The sequence below is a fragment of the Pinus tabuliformis genome, chromosome 8, assembly GCF_031772625.1.
Source record: "Pinus tabuliformis cultivar Carrire ecotype Pingquan chromosome 8, CPIR1, whole genome shotgun sequence".
NCBI lineage: Eukaryota > Viridiplantae > Streptophyta > Pinopsida > Pinales > Pinaceae > Pinus > Pinus tabuliformis.
Genome location: NC_142294.1, coordinates 619,815,924 through 619,830,207, shown reverse-complemented (window position 1 = coordinate 619,830,207; position 14,284 = coordinate 619,815,924). Strand labels below are relative to the sequence as shown.

The window sequence follows — 14,284 nt, the reverse complement described above, 5'->3', positions numbered from 1 at the left end:
AAACTTTAGCACAAAGTTTTCAAACCAATTTTAACACAAAAAGTGAAGGTGACTCTCCTCCACACATAAGAGAGAATCTCAGTGTTCAACCTTTCTGTTCCTTGAATAGGCCCATAGAAATTCACAAATGACAATTTAGGTTTGTGTAGTGCCCCACTCTCGTTGACTGACCCTGATATGACATCAACATTGATATAGCCTTAAGGCTCACAAATTATTCTTTGATGACCTCAGGTCGAGGATCCAGATACTTGACTCTTACTATTAGTATATGAGATGGATGCATTTGTTTTCTAGTCGATGTTAGCATGATAATAGTTGTGATGGATGTGTTTGTTTCCTAATCGATGTTATGATGGTAATAAATATGATTGATGTGTTTGTTTCCTAGTCGATTTTATGATAATGATAGATGTGATGGATGTGTATTCTTTCTATTTGATGTTATGATGATATTACCTGTGATGGATGTGTTTATGAGTATGTATAATCATGTGATGGATTCATTATGATTGGCTATTTACGTTAGTTCTGGCTCACGGTGAACAACGATGTTGATGATTTAACATATGATATCATGTCAAATACTAACACTGTGAAAAATTATTACTGATGTTTATAAAGTATGGTAGGAGACCACCAGATGCACTTGCATGTGATGATTCGATGACCTCTGGTTTGATGGAATCAAATGTTTTGTCTCTAAAATTTTAAAGTTCACTTTCAATTTTTGTTGTAAAATGCCAATGACATATTATTGGCTACAGGCATAGGTTGACGCTTGGTCAAATGAGTCACACATGGGTGATGAGGTTTTACAGATAGATGGAACTTCATGGAAGGGGTGGGACAATGTCCCTGATTTCACCTGCCAACAATCTTGCCATGACTTGGGTTCGAAGGGTTGGGATACCTTTGCCTTGAATATCATGATGTCATGGGGGCAGGTCCCATATTGGGTCGCTCACGAGGATTTTACTGGGGCGTGAATATCAAGGAGGATTCCTTGATCCCCAACACCATTCGTATCACTATAGAGGGTGATATGGGAGAGGATAATGTTCCCCATAGTTTCACCTAGTTTTTTCCCTCGTAGTCACTGGATGCTTGAAAGGCAAGTGACATGGAACCCTTGGAACTTCAAGGGAAGTTCTTGAAGGGCATGACTGAATTGGAACCCTTCGCATCAAGAAGAAATGATTACCGTGGCACCCTTGGAAATTCGAAGGAAAGTTCTTGAAGAGAACGACCGACTTGGCACACTAGGCATCATGAAGAAAATACTAAAAGATAAGTAAGATGTGATGATCATACTAATTCACATAATGTGGTAAAGGAAGTTTTAAAACCAAGTTATCTAATCAAGAATAAAACTTGGGGTAAAGGGAGAATAGGAAGAAATAAAAAGATTGGACCACTTGAGAACTCTACCCTTCCCACATTTGGAAAATCTTAGGTAGACAATGTGCATAAGTGGAAAAAGGGGGAAGAGGGACATAGAGTTAATTAGAAAGATTAATACTAAAATAGTTTAACCTCATTAAGAAAAGAGGGTGGTGAATAAAAATAAATATTAATAAATTAAATTAGAGAAAATTTAGAGAACCTCCATGTGGCAAGATCCAACACAAAAATCTCCATCTAAGAGGAAATTTGAGTTAAATTAGGAGGTATTTGGGGGAGAAAATCCTAGAATTATCAGTTGACTTCAGTAATAAACACAAATTAAGGAGTAGAAAAGGGGGATCAAGAGACATCTAGGAGAAGAAATAGGGAATCATGTTAGGGTGAGGAAAAATACTAGTTTTGAATTAAAATTGAAGTACATAATTTTGGAGCACCTTGGTGAGAGGGTGAGACATGGTTGGGTGAATAATCAAAATTTAAGATTAATAAAAATAATTAATTATGCATGAGGTGCCAAGTGTCACATATGAAACCTCCTATAAAAGAAGGGGAAAGCTATGGGAGAAGGGACCTTTTTCCCCTATTGTTGGATGAACTAGATACTGCTAGTTTGATAGTGATTACGACTATAACAAGTTTGGTATAATAGAGGCTTCTTTTGTGAGGGGGGGATATTGAGCAAAGAGTGCTCTCCTCTACTAGCTAGCACTTCTCCACTATCTTACATCCCCACTGTAGCTCGGAGGTCCATGGGGAAGAAGAGTACCTAAGGAGTAGCCTGGGAGGTCAACCGATTAGTCAACAACATTTAACCAGGAATGCTACTTCCTTCCCAACCACATGTGGAAAACCAAAAGGGGAGTAAACAAATCAACAAAAAGTCAAGTCGAGTCTCCATCCCTTCGGTGAATGGTATTTCGGGTTACATAGATTTACACTACATGTTTATTATATTGCGTTAAATTATATAATTGAATTATGGATGAAATGACTTAAATCATTGTGTGTATTTCACATTGATGTGTGGTTTCTTATGTTATTATCTTATAGGTATTTTTTATGGATAAATGAATGTCAGACAAAAACTCTTAATTTGTCTGTTAATATTGTATCTTAGGATTGTCTTTCTATTTCATTTTTTTTAGGTAAATAGAAATTATAGGTGCAGTCACTACAATTTTCACAACACAAAGGACTCCTTCACTAATCTCTGAAGTCCCCCATCTTCCCTTCTTCGATGTTCTCTATGCCATACAAAATCATGACAAATCCCAGTTCTCAAAGTCATATAGTCCAAGGAAAAAGCACTACTAGACATTTAGTTCCTTTTACACAAGTTGTCACCAATTATCATGCCAAATCAAATTTATAAGTGAGAGAGGGAAAAAATAAGTGTATGAGAAGAATAATGGAGTAATTCTCAGAACAAAAATGAAAAAAGAAAAGTTCACTCAATGAATTTTTTTCTTTCATTTTTTTTAAACACACCTTGACCCCTCACCTTTCCAATCATCACATTAAGGGAATTATTAATTAAAGGTATGCATTTTACTCTCAAGTCAAGTTTTACCCCTCCACAAGAAATCATATTCTATTGGTTATCCCCTTTCTTTAGTTCTAGCATTTTTATTAATAAGAATATATATCACATCATAAAATAGAGTTTGACATCATCACATCAATGCTTGCACCCAAACATTATACGTTCTTAACCACATTACAAAATTTGGGGTAATGAAAGGGGTGTCACAATCCCCTCGCCCTTTAAGGAACATTGTCCTCAGTGTTCTTCTATATGTAGAACTATTCTATGTAGAAGAAGGGATATAACACTTTCATATCAACAACATTTTCCATGTCCTTAGTTTCCACTTCAAGCAATGTCGATCAATTTTCACGGTCTAGTTACCTATAGACCTCCTGACATTCCAACATATTCTTGCATGGTTTTCCATTACTTCACAAGCCTTCCATAGGGAATATGTTTAGGTCATTTTTTTCTTAGACACACCTAATGCATTCATGATATTAATGAGTATGTACATGAATATTTGAAAATCATTTCACTCAAGTCTCCCCTTCCTTGCACTCACACACCTTCCATGTTCAAGTATCCCCTTCTATTCCTCCCTAGTCCCTCGCGTGATCCATTCTTTGGCAATGATTCCTTGCATAGGAAGAGTCTTGAGACTTATGGAATCTTACAACCAAGGCATCCCTCTAGCTTGCTCTAAATAGCACAACACATTTGTCATAACATAACTCATGGTGATCAATGTATGTCATAGGGTTCCAATGTCACCATAATGGCCTTCCCCTCAGATTTTCAACTTCATAACCATCATCTCACCTATATCAAAAGCATACAATTTCCATGAAATTAATCATAATAATTTAAATCAAATATTCTTCCTTTTTCTTTTATTTTCCAAACTTGCTTCATATAGGAATCATATTTCATAAATATGAGATTCTTCTCATGATGTTTGAATCTTGCATATCATAGTACTCAATATTCATTATCATAACCAAGGCCATTTCAACTACAATTTGTACTTTCAATCAACCAAACGGTGGAATGTGTTCATACATAAAATATTTTCATTGCAAGATTTATGAAATCCCATAAAGTGATGTTAGACTTATTATACACACAATACTTCAATCACTTTCAATTGATTTGAAAATAAATTCAAATGAAGCTATCATTGAATTATTTATTTTGCATCACAATCATCCCAAGAATAATGCATTCAAACATTTCTTCCAAAAACTAAAGGGTCAAAAATGAAAGATACATATCTATAAATTCATGAGTAATTACCCTCCACTTTGCTTTGTAAGATGAGGAATTCATGCCACTCATTCCACTACTCAACAATTCCTCAAAATTATTAGAAGCTATTTCTTTTCATGACATTCAATCATGAAATTGATTGTCTCATACAAGCATGTAATCAATGCACCAAGCATATGTGCCATCAAGATTCATAATATGAATGTCATGACCAAATCATGTCATAGTAATTCATGGATGTATCACAATATTCTAGCAATCTTTACATACTGAACGCTTCTTGGTTTTTTCATAACCCACTAGGTATTAATGACAAACTTGCTTTCATATATTAATAGTTCCATACAATTTTCACATTAAATAGGAAAATCCAATCCTTGAATTACGCGTTCCTTATTAATAAACTCTGTATTATATGGTAAAATCACTTGTCTACAACTTAGAAACTATTGGGCCTATACTTATGGAATCATGAGCACAATTATAGTCCCTACATTTGGTTCATACATCCCACATTTTCATGCATTTTCTCAATGCATTATCAAACATATTTTATCTAATTAGTGTATTATTCATTCATTTAATCTTTTTTCAACATGAGAACTCAACGCATGAACACATTATTAATACTTTACTAAATATTTTTATGTTGACAATTTTCTGCCTTAACCATACCCCTTCTTGGGCATCAATGCAATGCATGCATCAATTTAAAAAAAAAAAGATATCAAATTTAGTTGAAAGGAATTCTTACCCATTTCCTTTACTTCTTTTTTTTACCTTTGCTTGCTACTTTCCCTACTTACTTGGCTACCATCACATGCATTCTCAACTAAGATATTTTCAATGAGTTTGACTAGATTGTTAGCATACTTGATGTTGCAACATTCAAAATCCCCTAAAATAATATCAACCTCACATATTAGTCACAACTCTATCATTTCATCTACTTACACACAATTTTCAATAAATATTCATAAAGGGCATTTGCACTATGTATCCAATTTACACATTCAAACAATGCCAAATCACGCACCCAAACATGTGCATATACATTTTTTCATGCAAGTGCTATACTTGCACATATCCATGCTATTCATACACATTTATTTTTAAATTTAACTTCAACCTCTCTTTTTTGATCATTCACATGACAAGTCTCATAATTACACTACTTTATTTCATGTGGTAGTTAACAATAAGAGATCACTCTTGCACACTTTTCATATGAACATTCCATGTGACATGGAATTCATTAGGTAACCTTATTGTATTACCCAAACCATAGCAAATAACAATTTATATTTTCTTACCATTCATGCATTCATATCATTTTCATAAATAAGATATACCAACCAAGCACAAATTTATGTTAAGGGGAACTCCCTCCTTAAGACATTTTCATAGTTGTGACGTCACTATCTATCTGGTTCATATTGACCCATTTAAGCCCTCCTTTACTAATCCTTTATCCACATCTTCCCTCTAATGCAACTGTACAAGGGAGGATTTGAAGCTCATTAGGAATTTCATCACATGAATAAAAATACAATTTTATAAAACCAAGAATACTTTTTTGAAATTTTTAACATGCTCACAACCCAAATTTCTTCCTTGTAACAACTATGGGGTCCCTCCCTCTTACACTCATGTGCATATAAACTATATCAACAAACTTATTTTAGTACAATTATATTAGAACATGATCATTCCTTCATGCATTCTCACAAGCATATACTCATATCACACACTTAATCTTGCATTCAAGCAATGCTTTAACGGTGCATACAATTCAAGAGTCATAATATATACTTCATAGAACACTTATTTAGAGAAAAGCACTAACCGGAAACAACCTCTTATTTTCCCTTAGCCATAGGCATTGTTGCTCCTTTTTTTTTCAACAATGGATCATTCTTAGGTTGGGCCATGAATCCATAAATAAATGGGCTTACTTAGAGCCGAGTATGATACATAAAAATATTGAACACAAACAAGGTCAAGGTACCAAACTTGGAAGCCTCCAACCAATAGTCTCAAATCCCCCCATCATCCCACTTGACCCAAGGCAGTGAAACCCACTTCTCTGATCATAGTAGTCCCTTAGGATGTGCCACTATTCTTCTAGGGTCTCCAACTTGGATTGGAAAAGGATGCCTCAGATCCCCATGGATTATAAGAGTTTTATTTTCCTTCAAGGATTTAGGTACTGTTATATGGAATCTATCACTGCAAACATAAGTATATTCCCTAAGCCTGGCAGGCTCACCTAGAACAACAAAAGGATAAAGGGATTAATTTTTTCCTTAAAGTAAATAGATAATGGGATGAAGCTTACCTGGAATATGTCGTATGCTTTACTCCTTCCTTGGCTTGTATGCTCCAATCCTAGCTCTGATCGCTATAATTAGAACCTACATAGTTAGACAACACAAGCCAATGATCTACAAAATATATGTAGCATCATCTAATCACTTTATTCAATAGATGAACATGGTATCGAAATACATGAAACCATAACATTATATATAGGAAAAAAAATAACTCTTTGCATTAATAGAAATGGAGTGAGTTACAACCAAAAATATGCGTTGATCTTGTAGAAGATATCCGCCAAGTTGACTTGTCCTTTCCTTACCATAAAATGCACCTCTAATCACCCTAATGCATGGAATTATATCTCTCACATCAACATCATAAGGTAGAATCACTCTCCAAAATCTAACCCCTTGCCTATGGATGGTAGTAAATATATAGGTGAAGGAGGTAGTTCATGAATTATTATCCTTTTACCAATATGGGCTTGAGATCTACTCTTGATGGGAGGAAGACCTCAAGGGATAAGGGATGAAAACTCCAGGGTAGGATAGGATAGGATTCAAGACTTTTATCTTAGGTAAATAGTTACAATAGATCATGGAAGATTTTGGAAGAGGAAGCTTCAGGATTCTTTTTTGTTTTCCCAATCTAGAATATATGCACCCCCAACACTAAGAAACATGCTGGTGATCAACACAGGTGCGGAGTAGGGAAACTTGGTAGTCAACGTTGGCCAATAATGGGCCAGGGTGCATTGGTCCTTAAAATGGCTGAAATAAGGTACTTTCAGGCATAAACTCTAGGATTAGAAAGAGTCATGCTTAGGGATTTGTGTAGGAGGACAAAAAAGTGTTCAAAGGATGTGAATGATCCTATTGGCAGGCCTATTAACCAAATGTGACAAAATGGAATATAACAAGTACTCTCCAAACCCCACATACAAACACTTGTCCCTAAACTCATCCATCCAGGGACCCAACCTTCCACAAGGAAAACCAAGAAGTTCACTCACAACACTATAACATCATGCACATCCACATGCATAGATGTCACTTGTACCATTATCGCATCGACACCTTATCTTCTATAGCCTTGATTCCACAAGAATACATGCAACACCTTCATTGGCTTTCTAATCATGTTGTCAACCTATTATCGGTTACATGTTCACCCTTAACCACTATTAGTCATCCGAATCATGTTATGCATGCATATCCATTACTATATGCACCTAGAATATCTTCATGCATCTACATATCATTATTTAATATCTATTCAATGGAAATGCATCTTTAAACTATTTTATCTCTTGCATTTTTATCATGCCTATGCTATTATTCATCAAAATATAACAATTTCTCAAAACATTTTATTTTAAACTAGTAAGAGATAAGTTAATATATTCCCCCACATAATTATGGATGCATCACTCGACCTTAAATTTTTGCAATTATATTTTGCTACTCTAAGGATTCTAGTCAGCATCCTGCATGTTTATCTTGCTACATCAAACTCAAGTTAGTCTTTAAGTAACATTTGTGTATTCATATATACAACAAAATTATTTCATAAAGTACACATGTGTTGTAGATCTAACCTGGAAATATTATAGATCTGATATGAAAATATAAGACAATGCAAATAAAACCAGAAATAATATGAAATGATTCTTTATTGATCAAAACCCTTAAGGTAGGGCAACACCATACATTCACTCCTTAAGGAAGGAGAACACTCCACAAGCCATATGTCTGTTCGTACAATAATCCTTGACTATCTCCCATGTGGAGTCTCTAGCCTCTATATAGGCCTCATACATACAATACCATGGGTCATTACCATGGTTCCCTCATACCATCAACTAATACCATGGGCCCATTACATTATTATTAACTACTTGTGGTCCCTTACATGACATGGGTTAACCACCTTATTTATTACTATGGCCCATCCCATTATTACATTATTACCTTGGGTACCTCCCTTGGTACCCCATATTATCCCCCCTAGGTATATAACATTCCACCCCCCTAAGCATGTTTCGTCCCCGAAACATGGGAAGAACATAAATAATAAGATCTACTCAAAAGAGTAGTCCACTGATACCATGCACGTGCATCTAGCCATCCAAGAGAAAGGTGAACCCTCGATCTTGCTGGTGCCTCGCTCGCTTGAGATGGAAGTTGACCGTGGCAGCTCTTCTGTGTTGATGTGTAGTAGGTGGATCGTCGCTCCTCGCTATCCTTCATACGGGGGGTTGTTGTCCTTGTGGCTAATTGGTTGCCATCTTGATGGTTGTCTTGCGGGGTGATGTGGGTGATGATATGTTGAAGTTTTAACTGTTGGAAATAATACTGAGAGGGGGGGGGGGGGTGAATCAGTATTATCACATCAATAAAACTTTTTCATTTCCATATTCAGATTCATATATGCTACTTCCACAACTTCTTATGATTCAGTTAGTTGATCCTTAATGAGTGCATTAGAACATTATCAACCATATTAACAGTAAGCAGGTGCAGTAAAATAGAACAAATCATCACACATAAGCCACACACATGAACACCATGATATAAGGTGGAAACCCAATGTGGGAGAAAACCACCTACTTTAAGTCATCTCAATCTTCTTCTTAATAAGAAAATCCTTTTACAATATTTCTGTACTGGTGCAGTCTTATACCAGTACGCAGGCTTCTACCTGCAGAGAGCTACAACCCCCATAGTTCTTGTACTAGCCGATCCATTTACTAGTACGCAGGCTGCTACCTGCTACAATGCTCCAAAGTTTTCAACTGCTACTGGAAGGGAGCTACCATCCCCGTAGCTCTTGTACTAGCTAAGATACTAGTACGTAGGTGCCGGCCTACAATCTTCTCTCCTCCGGGTACCACGTTTCATACATTTTCAGACTGGATACACTTGAAGCACAACACATAATCTGAAAGGCCACGTTTCATCCAATTTTCACACTGGACCCATAAATATCATTGAAGCACATAATCAATCAATCTTCTGAATCACCCAATCACCAGATCAATACATATACAAGGATAATATGAGTGTTAGCAACCCGATCTAGTCCATTAGATCCATTACTAGATCTCATCCATCAACACAATCAATCAAACTGAATATGTAGAATACTGACACCATTAAACAGTCATCAGAACACATCAACAACCTGAACCACCTGTGACTTTAAACATCATAGCTCAAATGGTATATGCTACTACAATGAACCAAACCTACGTACATACGTGCTTTCACCAAAGCCAACCCGCGTACAGATCTATAAATATTCAATCATGACTTGCAGCGATTTCAAACTTAAGTTATACCCAGTTCAGATCATTACAAGCGTCAGTATACAGATCTAGAGTAAGCATAATCAACTATATAGAGATAGTTCATTTCAAACCATTTGATCCCGATCTATCCTTAGATCTTGTTCTCCATCAACCGGTGAGATCCCTCTTTAGCTCAGATCCAGATCTGCACCATAACCCAATCACAGTATTCCAGATCTAGATATTCAATAATTCAGATGATGCTTTGCCAAATGATCTCCTTCCTCTTTTATAGCCTTAGTCCTTTCTCAATACCACGGTCCAAAACCATAGGATCAAAAAACTGTTGGACTAATACCATGAACCAACCATGAAAGTGCGTGAGATCAACACTTTTGGATGCAATACCACGGACCAAAACCATAGGATCAAAAACTGTCGGACTAATACCATGAACCAACCATGAAAGTGTGTGAACTTTTCTCTTGCATGAAGGGAACTTTTCTCTGCATGAAAGTGCGTAAACTTTTCTCTACATGAAATAATCTTTTCTCTACATAAAAGTGCGTGAACATTTCTCTACATGAAATAAACTCTTCTCTGCATAAAAGTGCGTGAACTTTTCTCTACATGGAATAAACTTTTCTCTGCATAAAAGTGCGTGAACTTTTCTCTACATGGAATAAACTTTTCTCTGCATAAAAGTGTGTGAACTTTTCTCTACATGGAATAAACTTTTCTCTGCATAAAAGTGTGTGAACTTTTCTCTACATGGAATAAACTTTTCTCTGCATAAAAGTGCGTGAACTTTTTTCTACATGAAGGAAACTTTGTTGCACTATAATTTATCAAATAAATTTGCTGCACTATAATTTATCATTTGTGTGATTTGCCATCAAGGACAACACTTGTCTCATAATGCCAACAATCTCCCCCTTTGGACTTGTCATACTGAGAATTGTCATCTGATATCTCTTCCGTAGATTCATCTAGATATATATAAGTGAGTTGATCTTCTATGAGTTGTTTGCCATCAAGTACAACACATGCATCATAATGCCAACAATCTCCCCCTTTGGACTTGATGGCAACAATACCAAATCACTCTCCCCCTTTGACATCAAGGGCAAAGGGCGAACCAAGATATTCTCTTTCCTAGAAAGGCATTCTGTTGTTCATACTCCCCCTGAGTACCTGTTGAAATCTCTGAATGAGCTCCCCCTTTGTATATGCCAAGGTGTACCAATCTGTTCATGCTACATGCTGAAAGCTCTGCTCTTTTTGAATTGTGCTGTTCATGCTCCCCCTGATTGTAGGAAAGATCTGCAAAAGATGTTCTTCAAGAAGAACCAAGACTTATACATCATGAAAGAGATAGAGACGTATTGCAGCAATATTCAGACCAGCATCCATGATCTCCTTCTGTAGACAACTTTGATGATTTGGCTAGATTTTCAGTTACTAATGTGGCTCTAGCTGCTATTTCAGCAGATCCAGCAAGAGCTGCAGAAGGAATGTTATTGTCCACAAAATGGCATACATTATCAAAATTAACACTTGCAACATCACTAGAATCGAAAGAAGTATCCTTCATAATTTTGTCCCTGTTAGATCTTTGGGTAAATTTCTTATCTCTACTTTGTAAAGAAATCACACATGGTAATGATTCCTGCTTTTCCACACCTAAAGTCCTGCCATTCTGTGGTGGGACAGTAAAAATTACTTTGATAGTACTAGAAATAACTGGAATATCTCTCTCAAAAATTTTCTCTTCAGGTCCAACATGTTCTGTCAATGTCTCATCTTGTTTGTTGGACAACTCATCTTCCTGTTTCTTGACAGCAGTGGAGAAATTTTCACTAATACTGCCATCACCATCATTTATAGAATGGGAAGTGACATCCATGTCTAATACATGCAAAGATGGTTGACAAACTGAATCGACATCTCCCTGGAAAGATTTGAACTTCTCTGGTCCTCTGCTACCTGTCAAAGAATCTTCTATGGGCTTGCATAGTTCTGCCTCGATTGATGAGTCCCACTGGAGATTGAACTCCCTTGCTATTTCTTTCATTAAGTTCAACTTTGAATCACATGTTGGAGATCTAACTGATAGTTTTTCAATAATCTGTTTGTTTACACCAGAACCAGGAAGTAGCTCCACTGAGGAAGATGCAAATTCAAGTCCATATCTCTTCACAAAAATAACTGCGCAAGCGCTGTAACTCTGGTAGATCGACACACCTCGCAGCAGCAAATATCAGGCTTGATAGTGCTTCATCAATATCCTGAGGACGATCCTTGTGTCTGCGGATGTAGGAAAGTCGCTTTAGGATGCATTCACAAAACTGCTCAACCATATCATATCCATGTAGAAGATTTTTCTCCTTGAACACCAACTCAATGCGGCTGAAAGAACTCTGAAGCTGGCCTTTGATGAAAAGTTGAGCGACATCGTGCCTCAGCTGTTTAATGAGGATTTCTCTCTTATTACGCAGCAATTTAACCCGATTTATAACGATCTTGACCAAAGCCTTGCATTTCGAGTCCTTGCCCCATCCAAACAAGCTCTCCAGCATGGTAAACGCCCTGCAATCTTGCACCTGAGGGAAGCATAGAAGGTCCTGAGATCGACCCCAGTTAAACAAACTTTTCTCTCAGGGCGGCTCCTTGTAGGGTTTCAGTACGAGTGTACCTAACTCCATGCGAACCTTTATTCTTCTACTCGCACAATTAAACAAATGTTAACTCTGAGAAACTCGGAGTAAAGTGTAGAGCAAGGAAAAGCTTGCACTTGCATGGCAACTTTTGATCTAATTTATCAAGTACTCCAATGGCCATCCGGCGCTTTGTAAGCATCCAAAAAAAATAATGATATTTATTTTAAAAATCAAAATAAAAGTTTACTCGCAGTGGCTTCCAACTTCCATCTTGGCACTTCAAAAGACGCCATACTCAACGATCCACGCCATATATTTTGTTATTAACGCCACTATTATCATCACGCTTCCCGGCCCTCAGACTCAACCCAGGTCTGATGCACTCCATTCCCATATCTTTGTATCAGTCTTCTCGTCGGCTTTTTCTTCCCTGCAAAACCAGCCTTTTCCAACCCGATAGTTCAGGGTAAATACTAAAGACCGCTTCTCCTTAGAGAATCAACCACAAATCTGATATAAATATCAACTATGTAACCCCAAGAATCATCTGAACAACTCATAATCATAGCAAAATGAATCATTTATCCATATACGCATCATCACCAAGGACTATTAACCATAATGCCAACAATGCATTAAGAGCATATGCTCCCCCTAAACCTGTGCCATCTGTCAGATCTGATCATGCATATTAATAAGAAGTATCAAGACATCAGCAATATCAAGTTAGAACCAAAATACTTCTAACCATCATATCCACACATCATTAGCAAAATGCAACCATTATCAATTAGAGCAAAACTGATCCTTTTCTTGAATCTGTCCCTACTGCCTTTCTTCAAACAATCATATACGCGACTGTGCAGTAACTACAATGAACCAAACCTGCGTACATATGTGCTTTTACCAAAGCCAACCCGCGTACAGATCTATAAATATTCAATCATGACTTGCAGCGATTTCAAACTTAAGTTATACCCAGTTCAGATCATTACAAGCGTCAGTATACAGATCTAGAGTAAGCATAATCAACTATATAGAGATAGTTCATTTCAAACCATTTGATCCTGATCTATCCTTAGATCTTGTTCTCCATCAACTGGTGAGATCCCTCTTTAGCTCAGATCCAGATCTGCACCATAACCCAATCACAGTATTCTAGATCTAGAAATTCAATAATTCAGATGATGCTTTGCCAAATGATCTCCTTCCTCTTTTATAGCCTTAGTCCTTTCTCAATACCACGGTCCAAAACCATAGGATCAAAAAACTGTTGGACTAATACCATGAACCAACCATGAAAGTGCGTGAGATCAACACTTTTGGATGCAATACCACGGACCAAAACCATAGGATCAAAAACTGTCGGACTAATACCATGAACCAACCATGAAAGTGTGTGAACTTTTCTCTTGCATGAAGGGAACTTTTCTCTGCATGAAAGTGCGTAAACTTTTCTCTACATGAAATAATCTTTTCTCTGCATAAAAGTGCGTGAACATTTCTCTACATGAAATAAACTCTTCTCTGCATAAAAGTGCGTGAACTTTTCTCTACATGGAATAAACTTTTCTCTGCATAAAAGTGTGTGAACTTTTCTCTACATGGAATAAACTTTTCTTTGCATAAAAGTGCGTGAACTTTTCTCTACATGGAATAAACTTTTCTCTGCATAAAAGTGCGTGAACTTTTTTCTACATGAAGGAAACTTTGTTGCACTATAATTTATCAAATAAATTTGCTGCACTATAATTTATCATTTATGTGATTTGCCATCAAGGACAACACTTTTCTCATAATGCCAACAATCTC

At 36.6% G+C, this 14,284-nt stretch overlaps 1 pseudogene; it reads right to left on the bottom strand.

Moving 5' to 3' along the window:
- Positions 1–3,753: 3,753 nt before the first annotated feature.
- On the bottom strand, positions 3,754–12,391 carry LOC149237029 (vacuolar protein sorting-associated protein IST1-like; annotated as a pseudogene).
- Between the last annotated feature and the right edge of the window lie 1,893 nt (positions 12,392–14,284).